This window comes from Pyxicephalus adspersus, chromosome 2 (assembly GCF_032062135.1).
Source record: "Pyxicephalus adspersus chromosome 2, UCB_Pads_2.0, whole genome shotgun sequence".
NCBI classification, from domain to species: Eukaryota; Metazoa; Chordata; class Amphibia; order Anura; family Pyxicephalidae; genus Pyxicephalus; species Pyxicephalus adspersus.
The window spans coordinates 32360315-32378475 of record NC_092859.1 but is presented as its reverse complement, the minus strand read 5'-3'; the positions used below and the strand labels follow the sequence as shown (position 1 = coordinate 32378475).

The 18161-nt window shown below is 37.7% G+C and overlaps 1 protein-coding gene across 1 annotated transcript in view; it reads left to right on the top strand.

The window, feature by feature from the left end:
* The first annotated feature begins 3571 nt into the window (after positions 1-3571).
* The window catches only part of MPPED1 (metallophosphoesterase domain containing 1), a 54571-nt gene continuing 39981 nt past the window's right edge, over positions 3572-18161 (top strand). The window contains exon 1 of the mRNA XM_072400304.1: positions 3572-3688. The gene's annotated coding sequence lies outside the window, so the exon portion shown is untranslated. The remainder of the gene's footprint in view (positions 3689-18161) is intronic.

Sequence of the window (18161 nt, the reverse complement as noted above, 5' to 3'; positions counted from 1 at the left end):
TTTAACAGACAATCACCTACCTGCTAATAACAGGTGCCAGGAATTTAACTGTAAGAAACAAACAATGAGTGCCAACAATTTTTTGTAAGGAGACCAGAAAAATTTTAATAATCCTGTTTTCTCAATCAACTTTTACACAAGGGTACTTTTCTGTCTTTTATGCATGCCTTTACTCTGTCTAAAAGTACTTTCTACAATTATCTTCAGCTTCGTAGTGCCTTCAGATGACAAAGTATGGAGTTACAGGTGCTTATTGAAGAACAATCACTTCTAGATTTTGGTAAAGATGGTTGGTGCAAACACCTTATAGAGAAACTTAATAAATGGGTGATTTCTGCTAAATTCTAACTGACTGTACTGTATATTTTTTTTTATTGTGGTGCTGAGAACTTTTGATGATAATAAATTTAGGAGATGTCTGGAGAATGATTGTAAAGTGTCCATGAATGTTAGGGAGAGAAAGATGTATAACTTTTTTTATCTATACTGCCTATTTCATCATTCATAGACCGGTAACACGTGTCCTCATCCAATGTTTAATTTCCTATTTGTACAGCAACTTGTTGCTTTTACACATTTATTTGGCAATACTTTATTGTAAACTAGTTTTAGGATCCATATGTTCCTGTATGACTTGATGGGCTGTCCTGCCTCACTAAGCCTGTTTATGTCTTAGATATCCTGAGCACTTTACCTTTTACTGCATTGCAATGTAAATTTTAAATGAATTGTTTCTTTTGGCCATTAAAACTGTAGCCCATCTATTCCTTCCTGGGTCCTTGTTATATAAAAAGTTTACTCTAAAAGGGGTTCTCCAACAAAGGTTAGGAAGATTTTGAGTACTGTATCTTCTTGAAATACGTCTTTTTTAGTGTCTCTTCGGCTTAGTCTACACCGACTGTTTCCCCAGCGTTTAACCCAAGGCTTTAGGAGCCCATGTTTAAAATTCCCATGCCTTCCAAAGGGCTAATCTACACCAGGATATTTCCTTGAGGCACGTTTTTGAGCAATATCTATACCGCTCCTTGCAACATTTACAAGAAAATGCGGGAAAATGCCTAAAAACACAGGTAAAACACACATTTCATCTTTCCCACGTTTATAAGTGCTTGAAACGTAAACGCGGTAAAAATGTGGGAAAGCGCGACACTTGTTTTCCAGATGAAAATGCATAAAAACACCTAAAAAAATGTAGTAGGAATGTTTACATGCGTATTTAAAACTGTCGGGGTAGACCTAGCCTTCAATAGCCAAAACATGTATCCTTTTTTAACTCTCTTTTTATCCTTCCAATGTTTTTTCACCTTCATTCTATGTAGCATCACTGTACACTCCGTCTATGGCAATTTTATTGTTTATCATTTTTCTATTTTGATTCATGTTTTTATGCATTTTTAATTATTCCTATTTATTTTGTACTTTGTTCTGGTTTATTCCTCGTGTGTATGTATACGTTTCTGAGTCTTTTTTTATTCTAATATAAACTGTTCATTTTATGACATAATAATAACAAACTTTGTATTGACTATATGTGCATTTAATAAATTCTATCCATGTTATGTACCTGTAAAAATCTTTCTTGTAGCATGACTGTATACTTTATAAAGTGCCGTGAAAGATGCATAAATAAATAAAATATGTGTAGACATTCCAAAGCCCTTCAGGCCTCCTCTATATTAAATATGATATCAGCATTCCAGCAGAATCTTATCCAGCGTTTAAGTCACACTATATATATTATTCTCCTTTACTCCATCCCTGGCAGCTACATATTAGTGTGGAAGGAGGACAGAGGAACTGGTCCAGCACAGATAGGTATGTGACAATCCCAAAAGAAGAGAGAGCTGTGCTGGGGAACTGAAAACTCAAATAAAAAATGACTGTATATAAAAAGGAAAATGGCTGCATGCAAGCACTGAAATCACTGAAAGCTGGTGACAGGTTCCCTTTAACAAGATACAAATGGGTTACCTGTTCCTATGAACTTACAGAGAAATGTTTACAATTTTTATTTAATAATTAGCAATATATTAATATGTAGGGCTCTTATTGTAAACAGGAAATCTGACATTCCCCTAAACATTTCTTGGTTGGAATTTTCCAGGTCCATGTGTTTCAACGGCAGTAATTGTTTTGCAGAGCTCATATAGTAAAATGTAATGATATTTACATAATTTCTAGCAGTGTCAAACAAATTACCTTTAGTTTGATTGATTTTCAAGTTGATTGACTTGCTTATAATAAATGATAATCTCACCTTGATCAATGGATCCTTTAGTACTGATTCTGTGTGATTATTTCATATGCAGATCCATCATTTTATTTTTACTAAACCAATCTCTAGGTTGATAAAAATGCACCAAAACTCCACTAAACAGAAAATATTAGAGATGTTTTAAAAACTCAGAAATGATCTAATACATTTTCTGTTTTAACCAATCGAAGTTCTTTGGATTCTGCATTTGATATTTAGATCAAATTCATAAGCCACTGTGATCAACAAAATGACTGAATGCATTGTGTAATGAAACAAGAAAATCATCCCACATATGGCCTGCTGGTGCTGGTAAATCATGAGTAGAATGACACCCTTCCAAATAAATGTATGAATACTCAAGGTAGAAGGAACTCTTAACTGTCTGACATTTAGTTTATTGAAGAGTTGCACACCAAACTATTTCTTATTCCATAAATAGTCATCTTTTCATCTTGTTTCATCCATCTCAGTGCTGCTGATCTCCTCCAGCTTCTGTTAGCCACATTGGACCTGATTTAATAAAGTTCTCCAAGGCTGGAGAGAATACACTTTCATAAGTGAAGCTGGGTAATCCAGCAAACCTGGAATGAATTTATTAAATATCATTAGCTATTTGTTAACAAATGTTTTCAATCCTACACCAGATCTAATGCAGGTTTTCACCCAGTTTCACTGATGAAAGTGTATTCTCTCCAGCCTACATGTCTACATTTACCCACTCTTGTATCAGCTGTACATCATTGCTCAGACCAGTGCTTCTCAACCAGGGTCCCTCCAGAGGTTTCTTGACCAATAAATAATTGGTTCCTGTTTGGTTAGTTTAGGTGACACCAATGATCTTTTTGGCTATCTGTAAGGATGCCATTCTTCCCACTGGCCAGCAATATAAGAGGCATTCTTCCTACTGACAACCTTACTAATATTCTGTGAGTAATTATAGCAGGGGTTTCCTGAAGACATGAAAGTTATTTCAAGGGTTCCCCCATGTTAAAAAGGTCAAGAAAGGCTGAATGATGTCTGCCCAATGTGTGCCAGCATGGCCACTCTCATTATGACAAAGCAGGAACACAATTGGGAGACATTTATTACCCCAAAACAATGTAAGATGCAGATCTGAAAGGACTGAAAACAACTTTTTGAATTGCACTGACACACCAAATTTTATATAAGGTTTTAGTGATTGGGTTTAGATCCACTTTAAGCCATGTAAGTACAGAAGAGCGGACTATTAAACGGGGTGCGTCAGGAGCGGTGTCAATCATCCACAGCACACACACCCCCTGTGTACAGACACGCACAAGCTCTGTCGTTACCCAGCGCTCCACTCCAGCCCGCACATGAGATGCTACGAAGCACATTGGCATCTGTCATCGAAGAGCACTCACCTCTCTCTACAGGACAAAAGCTCCTTTGATCCTTCATTGTACTAAGGTCAGTGCATTGAAAATTCATTCGCTGTCGCGCTCTCTCTTTCCCTCTGGCTGCGTCACTTATTTTATTGTGTCTTGGGTTTGTTTCAGGGGAGCTGCTTGCAAGCATTAGAGAGGGGCCTGGTAATGATTCAATTATGCACATGATAACCCTTTGTATGTGTTAGAAATGAAAAAAGACATTTGCCTAGCAGGCAACTAGCAGGGGCATCAATGCATTCCAACACTGGCGGCATCTCGCAGGATAATTGAGGAGCAGGAGGTCAATTCAACTACAAAAGTGTCTTAAGCGTAAAGCTGCTGCAGAATTGCATTGAATGTTCCCAGGGGTATAATGAATTTAGCAACATGTGCTTAGTGCTAATTCTAAAAGTAAAGAATAGACAATATAATGGAGTAAAAAGGGAATTATTGGAATAGTATCAGCTGTATGGGGACTACAAGTTCCAGCATGGCAGGACAGCTACTTCGTAATTGCATTGGCACAACAAAACTTAGATTTCTAATACTGGGCTGAAATATATATTGTATATATGCTGTATATATAGAGAGGTTTTCTTTTTATATGTATATATATTTATATGAAGGTAGGTAGGTAGTGCCAATACCATTATCAACAGTCTTTGTGCAAAAGAACTTCCAATTGAATGTCCCTGGCTGTTATTAACACTTTAGATTGGCAGTAAGCGCCTAGTTAAGTTTTGTAAGAAAATTGAGAGCAAACTAGTAAATTTTTGAAGCTATGCAAACAGATGAGGAACAAACAAACTCAATGTAATTAACCGGCTGAAATGTGAACACAAGACCCAAGGGCTGCAATACAAAAAACAAAAAAAACATGGGCAATGACCCACCATGCTGCTTTGGATTTTGAAGGAATACAAGTTCCAGCATGCCTATAGAGGTACTCGAATAAATGCCACATGAATAGCCAGCTGTTAGTGGGTTAGCATGACTTGCATGCTGAGCCTTGTACTTTCACAGCAGCTTTTTGTTTTGTATTGAACGTTATGTACTGTATATACAAACCGACCTGGTTGTATGGGGCTTTTGGTTGGTTTTCTTGCTTTGTAGCACTGGACTTTTGATTTAAATCTCTCTGGACTTGTGTTTCTCACCAGGGCTTTGTGGATTCTAGGATTCCTCCAAAGGTTGTTTGGGGTTACCTAAGCCATAAGCAATTTGTGCTTCTCAGTCCTGGTTAACTAACACCAATATTCTGTAAGGGTGACATTCTTCCCACTGACCACCATACTAATGTACTGTGAGCTGTAGACATTTAGGAGCTAAAAGTTATAAAAGGGTTAATAAAGGTTAATAAATACTGCTCTGATACCATTTACATGAAGTTTGAATAGGTTTTATATGAGTGGTAGTAGATTGATTTGAGTTTTACCTAACAGAATGTGCACTTGTGATGGGGATAAAAGGAGTGTAAGCTCCATGGGAAAGGCTTGATGTGTCTATGTGTACTGATTGATGTGTAGCAAAGATTAGCCCCCAGACTGTCCCTTATTTGGGACCTATTTCCTCTGTCTTCTATTCTTCTATTCTCTGTGTTATAGTAAACTAAGCATTTCATCCAACAATTCCTGCATATGCTACTGTAAAAAATAAAGTGAAGAGATCATTTAAAAATGAGAAAAAAGTGAGAAGGATGTGAAAAATCTCAGGAGGTATGGCAATGTGTATGGACATTATGGACTCACCTCTTGGGTCACGATTGCTAAAACTAACGTTTTCATCACAAATATAATAAACCTACTTCAACGTTTACTGAACTTTTGTTCAGATCTTCATATATTCTACATCTGTTGTCCCACCTGTACTAGAACACCTAACTTTATTACCTCTTAGAGTACAATTAGGTTATGTAGATCGTCTAGTGACTGTAATACTCTTGGAATATAATACTCCCCAGTTCTCTTTCCCTTTTCATTCCCCATTGATTGTTGATTAACAATGAGATTGAACAGTCTGTAAACAATCTGAACTCACAATACAATGTAGTTTATAATATATTGATTATTTAGGCAATTGTGATACTTTTACATTTTTTTTTAATTTCAGTCAATGCCATATCCATGAACTTTCAGTTATTACAGTTTGCAATATTTTTGATTATGAAAATTGATTCAAAAAAGACAGATTCTTTGAACTTTTTTGATTAGAACAATTGAATTTTGCAAACAATTAAAAAATACTCACAGGCAAGTAATGTTCATACCAAATTTAGTCCTATGAGTGTGTCCTGGTAGTATGAAATGTGCCAGGGTGCTGCCTTGCACCTTTAAATCACCTGCATTGGATGTGAATAAAGCATTTACTAAATACAACATACCACTGATGACTCCTTAGGCTATATTTATAAAACTGGGAATCAGACACTCCTGCAAAGATTCTCTGGCAATCAATTACTGCCATTGAAACACATGGACCTGGAAGATTGCCACCAGGAAATGTTTGAGGGAATGCCAGATCCCCTGTTTTATAAATTGAGCTCCTTGTGTGTGAGAATTTTTAATTTGGTGGAACTAAGCAAGGTTCCAGGAGCTGGTGCATGTAAGTACATTTGAAATCAATATTTCATCAGAATATCAATTAACATATTATCAAACAAGGTGTTTTTTGATTGTCAATTGGTAAAGATCAATTTTAATTCAGATCACTTATCAAACAAGGGGCTGGTTCTTTGAATATTTTGTAGCCAATTACATAGTTCAATGTATCATGGATGGTAACATGCACTAAAATAGTATATTGTATGCCTGGCATTACAAATATTAAAAAAAAAAAAATAGTAGTAAACATGACAATGAAAGGTATTCCCAGTTATCAGCATATTTTAAAATGCTAAATTAGTGATAGGAAGAATAAGGGGTGGTGGAAGTGCAGGAAAAGTATCTTATTTAAAAAGACACCCTGTTGTTGGAGGAAATAATAAAGCAGAGTCAGCTTGTCATAAAATAAGATGATTAATACTACATTGTCAAAATGGAGGTGGGGACCAATTTTTACTATTTGCAGAGCTGCAGCCACCACTAATATCTAACACTGCCATTCCGTAGTGATGTAGCAGCTAAAGAGTAGGAACCACAGTGTGTGGTGCAGGACAAGACACCCTACATAACCAAATGTGTTGGTAACAGGGGTGTAGTGGGATGGGCACGCTGTGCCCTCACTTTTTTTCGGGACCCCGTATAGGCTTTCCCTGTGTGCTCGCCACTGATAGCCTTCACTATTGCTGTGCTCACTCTTCTTTTTTTTTATGACTTCACCTCTGGTCGGTAAGCACAATACCTTGAAAGATTGTGGAGGTAAGTATTGTTTTCTTACAGGTGGGCTCTGCTTACATTTTTGACCTAGGGACAGGGTCACAATAAAGCTGAATTCTGGGAAATGTTAAACATGACTCTTGCAGTGGGGCCGACCCCCCCCCCCCCACCAAAAGAGTTGCATGCTCATTTCTAGGGGGTACACAAGCAACTCTACTGGCTGCATTCCTCACTTTCACAACAGCTGAAACGGCTGACTTTACCAGGTTGTGGGCCTGTTCTTGCCATTTCCTGGTGAAATGCAAGGACGCTGGTTCTGCATGTTGCTCATTGTTGTTGGAGTGCTATGAAGGACTGGTTTTGCAGCTGGTAGGAAGGATTTAAGGTATGCATGTCGGTTCGTGGGAAGTTGGCTTTATACCTTTCCAATTGCTTTGTTTCTCTGGCCTGGGACCAGGGACCTGAGAAATGAAGTCAGGAGACAGAATTGGGACAACTTACAGCCTCACCAATATTTTGGGTCGTTAATTCCCAATATACAGAACATTACAGTCTAGGGGCTCAGGAGTGCCCCTAGACTGTAATGTGTCTTTTAGAACTCTCTTAGGACCCCTGTCACCATGTCATGTGTTATTACAAACTAAATGAAGATTTGTGACAGTACACAATACGAGATCAAGGCTGGGATATTTAGGAATTCCACCCTTTCATATGGCAAATTAAAACACTTTTTATCAACTACAAATTACAAACATAGGAATTGCCAGAAATATACCAGCTGCAAGTTCCATTACCACCACTGTTTGCTCGGTTGTAAACCTACAACCGGGTAAATATTTGGGACTACTTTATTTGGGATAATTTCAACTTCATCTTGTGTTTGACCAAATCCACCATTTAATTTCTTTAATAGCTTTGAAGTTTTGAGAAAAATAGAATGTACAGCACTGTGTAATATGTTGGCGCTATATAAATCTTGTTTATTAATAATATTAATAATAATAATAATAATATTAATAATAATAATAATAATTGAAATTTAGAGGTTATTTTAACAATGTTTGTACATGTATGTAAGTATTAAAATTTCCAATACCTGAAATTTGTTGGCATTGCTTTTTTTATAGCAGCGTCTTTCTTGGCCAATGATATCAGTCATTACAGGATACGAGAAGCCTAACCTGGCCATATATCAGCATTTTTCCCAAAGTTCGGGTATGGAGAATGGGGAAGAGTATCTCCTGTATGGGCCACAAAAACTATTTAGAACCTGTCGAAGAATCAAACCCTTTCTTCCTCCTTCCAAAAAAAAAAAAAACAGTTTAGACACTTTGGAGCTGGTTTAATAAAGCGCTCCAAGATTTGAGAATATAGACTATCATGGGAGAACCTGAGTGATCCAACAAACCAGTAGTGGAACCATTCCAGGATTATTACAACTGATAGCAAAATCTGTTTCAGATTTGCAGGATCACCCAAGTTCTCCCATGATAGTTAATCTTCTCGTCTTGGAGAACTTCAATAAATCTGACATACATATATATGTGTAACATATTACCATAGTATCTGTAATAATATTGTTAGAATTACGGAACAACATCTTACCACTGTTAGGTGTTCAGTGCCCCAAGCTGTTTGTGAAGAAAAATGTATATTGTCATATTGTATTTTTATTTAAGATATAAAGTTGAAGTGTTGCTATGGTAACACAAAAACCACCAAATAAAGTGTATAGCTGAACTAGAGACAATAAATATATAATTTTGGTTACTTGTACTTTTATAAAATAAACATCTTATGTAGCACAAAGAGACATTGCTATTATTAAGGAGAACTTTTAAAAGGTTTGGTATAATCCTTATGATCTTCTATCATTTCTACTTCTGACCGTTTCAGGTATAAAAGGTCAGTCTGTTATATCTCCTAAATAAGAGGTGTCAAGAAGCTGTAAAAGGTGCAATTATCTCAACACATGCTAATGCTGTGGTGTTGTCAGTCTTTTCAAAATGCATCCTAATGCATTTACATAGTTCACCAACACACGGACTAAAAAGAAAGAAAGAGGGAACATTTTTTACTGGTTGGAGACCTGTTCATTTAGTATTATTAATAGCCCCCCTAGCGTTCCAATTCTGCTCGTATTTCCATGCAAAAAGCGTGGAAATTTATTTTACATTGTAGGCTGTAATTCTTAAGCATAACTCACCGAAATATGTCCAATATTTAATAAATTTAAATAAAACAATACAAAAATCTGTTAAATAAATTAAATAAAAACATAGTGAAACATATAATATACCTGTACAGAAGCATGTATTATATATATAAATATTTATATTTTATATATATTATTTAAATTTCCCGCTGCTCCTCCCGCCCTCACCGATGCATGCACCGATGTCACCAGAAAACCCTCTTGGACGTCTCTCAGACACCTCTGAGATCAGAGAAGGACAACGTGTCCCCAGGACCTGCGGGGACCAGCAGGGCGCTGGGGGACACCGACAGAGCAAGGTAAGTGGTTTTTTTAAGTTTTTTTTTTTAAGTTTTAAACGACCCAGAGTGTGACTCAGTATTACCGCTTTTTGCAGGTAAAATCCACCCCGACTCACATTCGGGATTACCGCAAGGGGGGTTAATAAACAGGATTTATATAGCGCCAACATATTACACAGCGCTGTACAATAAATAGGGGTTGCAAATGACAGACATATACATACAGTGACACAGGAGGAGGAGAACACTCTGCACCGAAGAGCTTACAATCTAGGAGGTGGGGTAAGTAACACACAATAGGATGGGAGATATGAAGTGGTGGGAAGTAGTGATGCTTTTAAAAGACAGAAGAAGGCGGATAGGCAAGTTTGAAAAAATGGGTTTTGAGTGCTTTTTTAAATGGGCAGAAAGTAGGAGCAAGCCGAATAGGACAAGGAAGACCATTCAAGAGAGTTGGGGCAGCTCTAGAAAAGTCTTGTATCCGCGCGTGTGATGAGGTTATGAGTGAGGAAGTCATTAGTAGGTCATTGGAGGAGTGAAGAGAGCGGCTGGAGGAGTATTCTTCTATCAGGTCAGAAAGGTAAGTGGAACAAGAACTGTGGAGGGATTTGAAAGCAAAGCATAGAATTTTGAATTTAATTCTAAGGTGAAATGGAAGCCAATGAAGAGATCTGCAAAGAGAGAAGAAGAGAAGAATCTGCAGCAGAAGAGGAGTGATGGGAAGGATGGATAAGTCTGGCTGCAGCATTCATAATAGTTTGTAGAGGAGAGAGTCGGGTTAGTGGAATACCAGAGAAGAGGAGGATACAGTAGTCCAGATGAGAGATGATTGGAGCATGTACAAGGAGTTTGGTGGTCTCAGGGGACAGGTAGGGGCAGATTTTGGTGATGTTGCTCAGGTGAAAGTGACAGGACCTGGAAATGTTCTGAATATGGGGGGTAAATGGGAGGACAGAATCGAAGGTGACGCCAAGACAGCGTGCCTGGAGGGAGGGCCGATTAACAGTGTTGTTAACAGTTAGGAATATGTTGGGTGATTTGGAATGTGAGGGGGTGGGGGTGAATGATGAGTTTGGTTTTATTCAGGTTGAGTTGCAGGAATCGGTCAGACATCCATGATGAGATGTCCGACAGGCAGCATGAGACCTTATCCAGGACTCAGGGAGACAAGTCAGGGGTGTACAGATAGATTTAAGTGTCATCGGCATGCAGATGGTACTGTAAGCCAAAAGAGAATATAGGACTACAGAGGGAGGAGGTATACAAAGAAAAGAGAATCAGTCCAAGGACTGATCATATCAAAAGCATAGAAAAGATCAAGGAGAAAGAGGAGGGAAAAATTGCCTTGGGACATAGCTCTGATGAGGTCATTGGTCACTTTAGTAAGGGCTGTTTCAGTGGAATGGGCAGCTCCAAAGCCAGACTGGAGGGGGTCAAGGAGAGAGTTGGTCCTCAGGTAATTGGTGAGTCTTTTGTAGACAAGGCGCTCAAGAAGTTTGGAAACATATAGGGAGAGGTCTAGTGAGGGTTTATTCAGGATAGGGAGAATAATGATATGTTTGAAAGCTGAGGGGTAGATACCAGTAGACAGGGAAAGGTTGAATAGTTGGGTTAGGATGGGGCCAGGGTGGAGGAATAGGCATGGAGTAGATCAAAGGGAATTGGGTCAAGCGGGCAGGTAGTAGATGGACATGATGGAGACTTTATCCACAGTAACAGGGCCGAGGGAGGCCAGTGATGATTTACAGGTGGAAGGGGTGGATATGGTTGGAGTGGCCTGGTGAGCAAAGACATCATGTCTGATTTTGTCAATTTTATCTCTAAAGTAGGAGTCAATTGTTGAGAAGAGGCTGCATGGGTTGGAAGCTTGGAAGGAAATAAGGAATAAGGAAACAGCTGAAAAATAATTTTGCTTGGTGACAGTGAGTTCAGTGTTAAAATGTTGTAGTCTGGCTTTGTAGTCCATGAAGTCAGCGCTGAAGCCAGATTTCCTCCACTTGTGCTCAGCTGCACAAACAGTCTTTTGTAGAGGTTTGGTGTGATTGTTGTGGCATGGTCAAGGGTTAGCAGGACAGGGGTAGTGGAAGGTGGCAGGGGCAACTTTGTCCAGAGCCAGCGAAAAAGTGTGGTTGAACTGAGTGGCAGCTTTATATGGAGATGTGATTTAAGAGAGGGTGGGGGTTAGGGACATTAGGCAGTTTGAGAATAGGTTGTGGTCAAGGTTACGGATATCTCTCTGCTATTGACCAGGTCTGGGGTGTTGCAAAGGGGGCAAGAGTTTGATAGGTTGAAGGTAATATGGTTGTTATCAGAAAGGAGAAATGGCAAGTTGTCAAGGTGGGTGAGTTTGCAGAGTTTGGAAAATACTAGGTCTAAGGTGTGTCCAGCGATGTGTGTGGGGCCGTTTATGTTCTGTGTGAGTCCAAAGGAGGAGGTAATGAAGAGCAGTTTGGCTGAGGAAGGATGGTTGGGATCATCCACTGCAACATTAAAGATACTGAGGATGAGGGTGAGCAGGTCATGGGAAAGAATGTGTGGGAGCCAAGAGGCAAAGTTTTCCAAAAATTGTGCGCAGTAGACAACAGGAACAATGAGGGGTAGGAGGCGCATAATATGGACGGAATGGACTTCAAAAGAGGTGAAAACGAGAGAGGGCAGGGTAAGAAGGACTCTATATGTACTTTTTTAAAGTTTTCTGGCTAATGGGTTATTAACTGTATACTGGACAACACTGATTGATATTGGTCTGATAAAATGCACCAAATTTGTTTATCCCTGCACCAGAATGGGCAAAAATTATTTTAAATAAAACAACTCAGATGCAGTTGTACTGCAGACTTTCAGCTTTAATTCAGTGGGTTGAACAAAAAGATTGCATAAAAATGTGAGGAACTAAAGCCTTTTTTTACACAATCACTTCATTTCAGGGGCTCAAAAGTAATTGGACAATCGACTCAAAGGCTATTTCATGGGTTGGTGTGGGCAATTCCTTTGTTATGTCATTATGAATTAAGCAGATAAAAGGCCTGGAGTTGGTTTGAAGAGGGTGTGCTTGTATGTGGAAGATTTTGCTGTGAACAGACAACATGCAGTCAAAGGAGTTCTCCATGCAGATGAAACAAGCCAACCTTAAGCTGCATAAACAGAAAAAAAACATCCGAGAAATTGCTACAATATTAGGAGTGGTATAATCTACAGTTTGGTACATCATGAGAAAGAAACAAAGCACTGGTGAACTCTGCAACGCCAAAAGACCTGGACGTTCACAGAAGACAAACAGTGGTGGATGGTCGCAGAATCATTTCCATGGTGAAGAGAAACTCACAACAGCCAACCAAGTGAACAACACTCTCCAGGAGGTAGGCGTATTGATATCCAAGTCTACCATAAAGAGAAGACTGCATGAAAGTAAATACAGCCTACATAAGCCTCAATAATAGAAAGGCTAGATTGGACTTTGTTTAAAAAAACCTAAAAGAACCAGCACAGTTTTGGAAAAACATTCTTTGGACAGATGAAACCAAGATAAACCTTTACCAGAATGATGGTAAGAAAAAAGAATGGAGAAAGTAAGGAACAGCTCATGATCCAAAGCATTGCACATCATCTGTAAAACATGGCGGAGGCAGCGTGATGACTTGTGCGTGCATGGCTGCCAGTGGCACTGGGACACTAGTGTTTATCCATGATGTGACACAGGACAGAAGCAGCCAAATTAATTCTGAGGTGTTCAGAGACATACTGTCTGCTCAAATCCAGCTAAATGCAGTCACATTGATTGGGAGGCGTTTCATAATACAGATGGACAATGACCCAAAACATACAGCCAAAGTAACCCAGTAGTTTATTAAAGCAAAGAAGTGGAATATTCTTGAATGGCCAAGTCAGTCACCTGATCTGAACCCAATTGAGCATGCATTTCACTTGTTGAAGACTAAACTTTGGACAGAAAGGCCCACAAACAAACAGCAATTGAAAGTCGCTGCAGTATAGGCCTGGCAGAGAATTAAAAAGGAGGAAACCCAGCATCTGGTGATGTCCATGAGTTCAAGACTACAGGCTGTCATTGCCAGCAAAGGGGTTTCAACCAAGTATTAAAAATGAACATTTTATTTTCAGCTTTTTATTTTTGTCCAATTACTTTTGAGCCCCAGAAATGAAGTGATTGTGTAAAAAAAGGCTTTAGTTCCTCACATTTTTATGCAATCTTTTTGTTCAACCCACTGATTTAAAGCTGAAAGTCTGCAGTTCAACTGCATCTGAGTTGTTTTATTTAAGAATAATTGTGGTAATGTACAGAACCAAAATTAGAAAAAAGTTGTCGCTGTCCAAAAATTTATGGACCTAACTGTATATATAAATATTTATATTTATATAATATATATTATATAATTTTGAACGTAGCTGTTTACTGCAAGGTAAGTCTGTTTCGTGTTACTAAGTTTGGCATATGTTAACCATGGCAATGAAACATTCTTCTCATATGGGACTAGAAAAATAAACAGCACAATATAGCCACAATATAGCCAGGTAAAATAGCTTTTACCTTCCTCAAGCTTCCTCAATCCCCAAGCTTGTTAAATTCTTGCAGGGACAGCTTCTGGAAGGTCAGTTTCAAGAACTACACATACAAGACATGGATTAGGTGGAGTTCTGTAGTTCAACAGGCATGGCTGACACTTCCAGATAGAGATTTCGATGTGGAAGAGGCCCCATGTTGTACATTTATTTCAGTGATCTGCAGTCCAGGATTAGACAACCTAATCAAACCTGCCTCTGAATATATGCAACAATGTAAGACACAAAATATACATAGTCAACCAGTTGAAAAAGCCTATGATGCTATGGATTCATGGGGAGAAAATAGATCCTGTATCAGATTCGTGTTAGTGTACATTCCAGCTGTAACCGCATAAATAGCAGTGTTTTGATAACATATTTAAAAAATAATATGTTTAATATAATAATGTTTGATTTATCCTCTTTTTACCCCATGCAGTAAAATGTAATCACGGTTTGGGTAGATGGGGGTAAAGGGACTGGCTTGCCCCTTTTTTGTTTTTTTTCCATGACACAATATATAATTGGGAAAAATATGTCACAGCAATTACCCTACATCATCCTCTATTTATTGACTTGTTGATCTTATTAGTAGGGACAAGTTGTGGGACTTTGTCAAAACTTGTGGATTCTTAAGAAAGCACCATTTTGCTCACTTAGTTAAAATTTTGCTGGAAAAAAATACTATCTACCCTTTTTTTTATTTAGATGGTGTATTTTATGTATTTATTTTGGGGGTGGGGATTAAGGGTAATTTGTTTCCCATAGTGTTCTTTGTATTTGTATATATAGCCCTGTTCCTTTTTTTGGGGGGGTGGGGGGTGGGGGTGTTATTCGAGATGACCCACTCCAAATAGACTATAGCTTTAAACCTGTAGGTTTCAGGGAGAACTAAAGCCTTCACTTTGTGTGACCTGTTCATGTAGTTGGCAGTGCCTCTAGCCAGAATAGGAACTCAGAGCAGAGGTGAATTATTTCCTGCAAAAGTAACCAGTAATCTAAATTAGATGTTTGCGAGCACAGGAACTACTGCACCCACCATACCATAACAGCATAACTCTACATACAGAATTGAAACAACAATATGCTAATAACACAATGTTTATATAGTAAATGTTGATTAAACAACATAAATATTCAACACACAGGAATAGCATATGAACAAATAAATCCAACAACTCTAGTCCTCTATATAAGTTGTTGGTTTCCTAGCCTGGCTCTATCCTATCCTATTCCTATTCTGCACTAATTTTGACTAAGCTGCCAGACCAAGAGGTGACTACAGCTCTTTAGAGTACTGGTAGGTGTGTGTAAACTCTAATACAGATAGATTCACCAAAAAGTATAATTACAAGGTGAATCACATCCCATTCACACAATTACACAGACCTGCATCTAGACACACACCTGCAAATACCAGTAACAAAGGGATCAGATATAACTCTGTGACCAGACCTAAGACACAGAAGACGTGAGCATCAATAATCCCCCTGGAAGGTACACTTACCTGTTAGTTTCTCTCTGTGATAACAGGTAATTAACATTTACAGAAATACAATAGAAGCAAACAATCCAGACAAGTGACATCCAGTAGCCTTTTACCACATTGCTCCAGATTAGTAATATTGCTTTGGTAAACTGTGAAACAACTTTGTAGACCATTCTTTTATTAACAGGGGGCTTTATATATTTTTTCTATTTTTTGTGTAATATTTTTTTATGTATATTTTTGTGTAGATTTGTGTACATGCAATGAAGAAATGCTTAGGTCATACCACATACATTTTATTTTGTGTAAAACATTCTAGTTTCAGGAGATGTGACATTGTGATAGGTATGTAGCCCCTCCACTGGCACATTTTGTCCTACAACCAAGGTAAATTTTGGAAGTGGAAATAAAAAGGGAGGGGGAGGTAAATAATTTATCCACGTAAAACCATCACAACTGGATTAGTCCTCCTAAAGTATTATAAATTCATTTTTAAAGTGACTTTTCATTAAGACATGGCAATTTCTTAAGAATATGAAGAAACTATATTACATATTACATTTAAAAATGCTCCTATTTTAATAAACATTCTGAATGTAAATAAAAACAGAAGAATACATGGATGACAAAATAATCATATTCATGTTCAACAGTAATAATGCCAAAGATGAAGAGGGGAAAGTAAAGAATATGATGATTAGAGAAACATGGAAAGATGGGTGTAAAAGGAAAGTGAGGGGTTAGGAAAAGAAGAAAAATGAGGATTGGGCAAAGGGAAAAGAAGTTAGGGGCAGGGAAAAGAACGTGTTGTATTATTATTGGGATATGTATTGGTCTGAGAGCTCATTCTCACTCATTGATCATTTTCTTCAATTCATTTTGTAATGTGTCATGAAGTTTGTTTGGTTTGCCAAACAATTCATACCAATAATGGAGATGTAAACCAAAAATGTAATGTAATGTAAACTAAAGGAATGAGCCTATAAATAAAATGTGTTTTGTCTCTAACGTTGTCACCCTGACCTGGCAGTACACTTAAAAAAATTGAAACTATCTTTAGACATTTGTTATGTATGGTAAAGCTTTTTTTCTTTAATATTATTTTTATTATTATTAACCATAACACATCACATACAATCAGGCAATTCAACAATAGAATAACAAATAATATACCAACCAATGCACAAGGTATAGAGATCAATTTATTATGGAGCTATTGCACCATATACAAGTCTATAAAGTGTCATTTCCCCCATTTCCTGCAGCTATATCATCTAATAGTACAGAAATATAAATGAAATAATCATGTCTGTAGGTGAACGTAGTGGTAGGCTGTAAAAAGTATGGCTGCTAGGGCAATTAAATAGAGGCGTCGCCCTTTAAAACTTTATAAAGACGCCAGGAGGTGTGACAAAAGAATGATATAACCAAGTCCTAGTTGTAGTATTAGTGTAGGGTATTAATAAAGCTTTGTGGCAAATTGGGTTTTGAAAAACACATTTATTTATTTTCTTCATAACAGCGTTAGTTGTTTTATTTGCCTTTATTTCAGCTTTGGTCAGCTTAGGTAATTGGAACAGTGGAAAGAAGTCAAGGATGTAATTCTCCGGGTCATGTTTAAGGGGATTTAAAAGGATTGCTGAATTGAGTCTGCCCCACCAATTTAGATTGTATTAGTTAATTTAGAAAGTGTATAAATGAATATTCCAGACAATAATGATTAATTTAGCTGTTAAAGTCATGTGACCACAAGAAAATAATCCGGGTTACTGAGCACTTCAGTTGATGGGATATATGGATAATTCGATGTTGAAAAGTGAGTGTCATTAAACCCAATGTAAGCATTACATTGTGTTTCGACAATACTAGAAGAATTCTCAACCATAAATACTGCAATGTGGCACAGCGCTATTAAAACCTCACTAACGGTAACATTTGCTGCAGTTAATGAGGTCCGCGGGGCTGACAGTTTTTTTTTTTTATCAACAATCAGGAAAAGACAGCTTTCAATGCATAATCAGGAGAGGAATCGTACAGGTCAAAGGTCTCCTTGTTCAGATGAAATCTGGTCAAAATCAACATTTTTCCTGATATATCTTATAAAATGTAGTTTACAATAATTATGTGAAAATGTTCTTGTTACATTGGAAAAATTGCACACAATTTACTAGAGCAGATAACTATTTTATACAGGAGAATTAGTTTTTATAAAATGGCATTTGGTATTATCGTAAGAAAAGCAAGTATATTAAAAATAATGCTGCTATTTACCAGAATGAAGGACTGCCACAGAGAAAGAATTTCAATTTCCTAGGGACCAATATTTAGGTCTATACATTCACCGGAGACTGGTGACTTTACTGGTAATGTCCCCTGTTCATTGATAGCTACCAAGGCAAACTATTCATTCACCAAACACCAGTGATATGGTGAAAATGCAGTACAATGAATGTACAATGTTCAATGTACATTTACCAGAGACAAGTGACATCTTTAGGAATGCAGCTTATCCATTCATTCTGCAACAAGAACATCACTGACCATGCAGCCTATTCATTCACTAGTTACCATGCAGCCTATACATTCACTAGTTACCATGCAGCTTATTTATTCACTAGTTACCATGCAGCCTATTTATTCACTAGTTACCATGC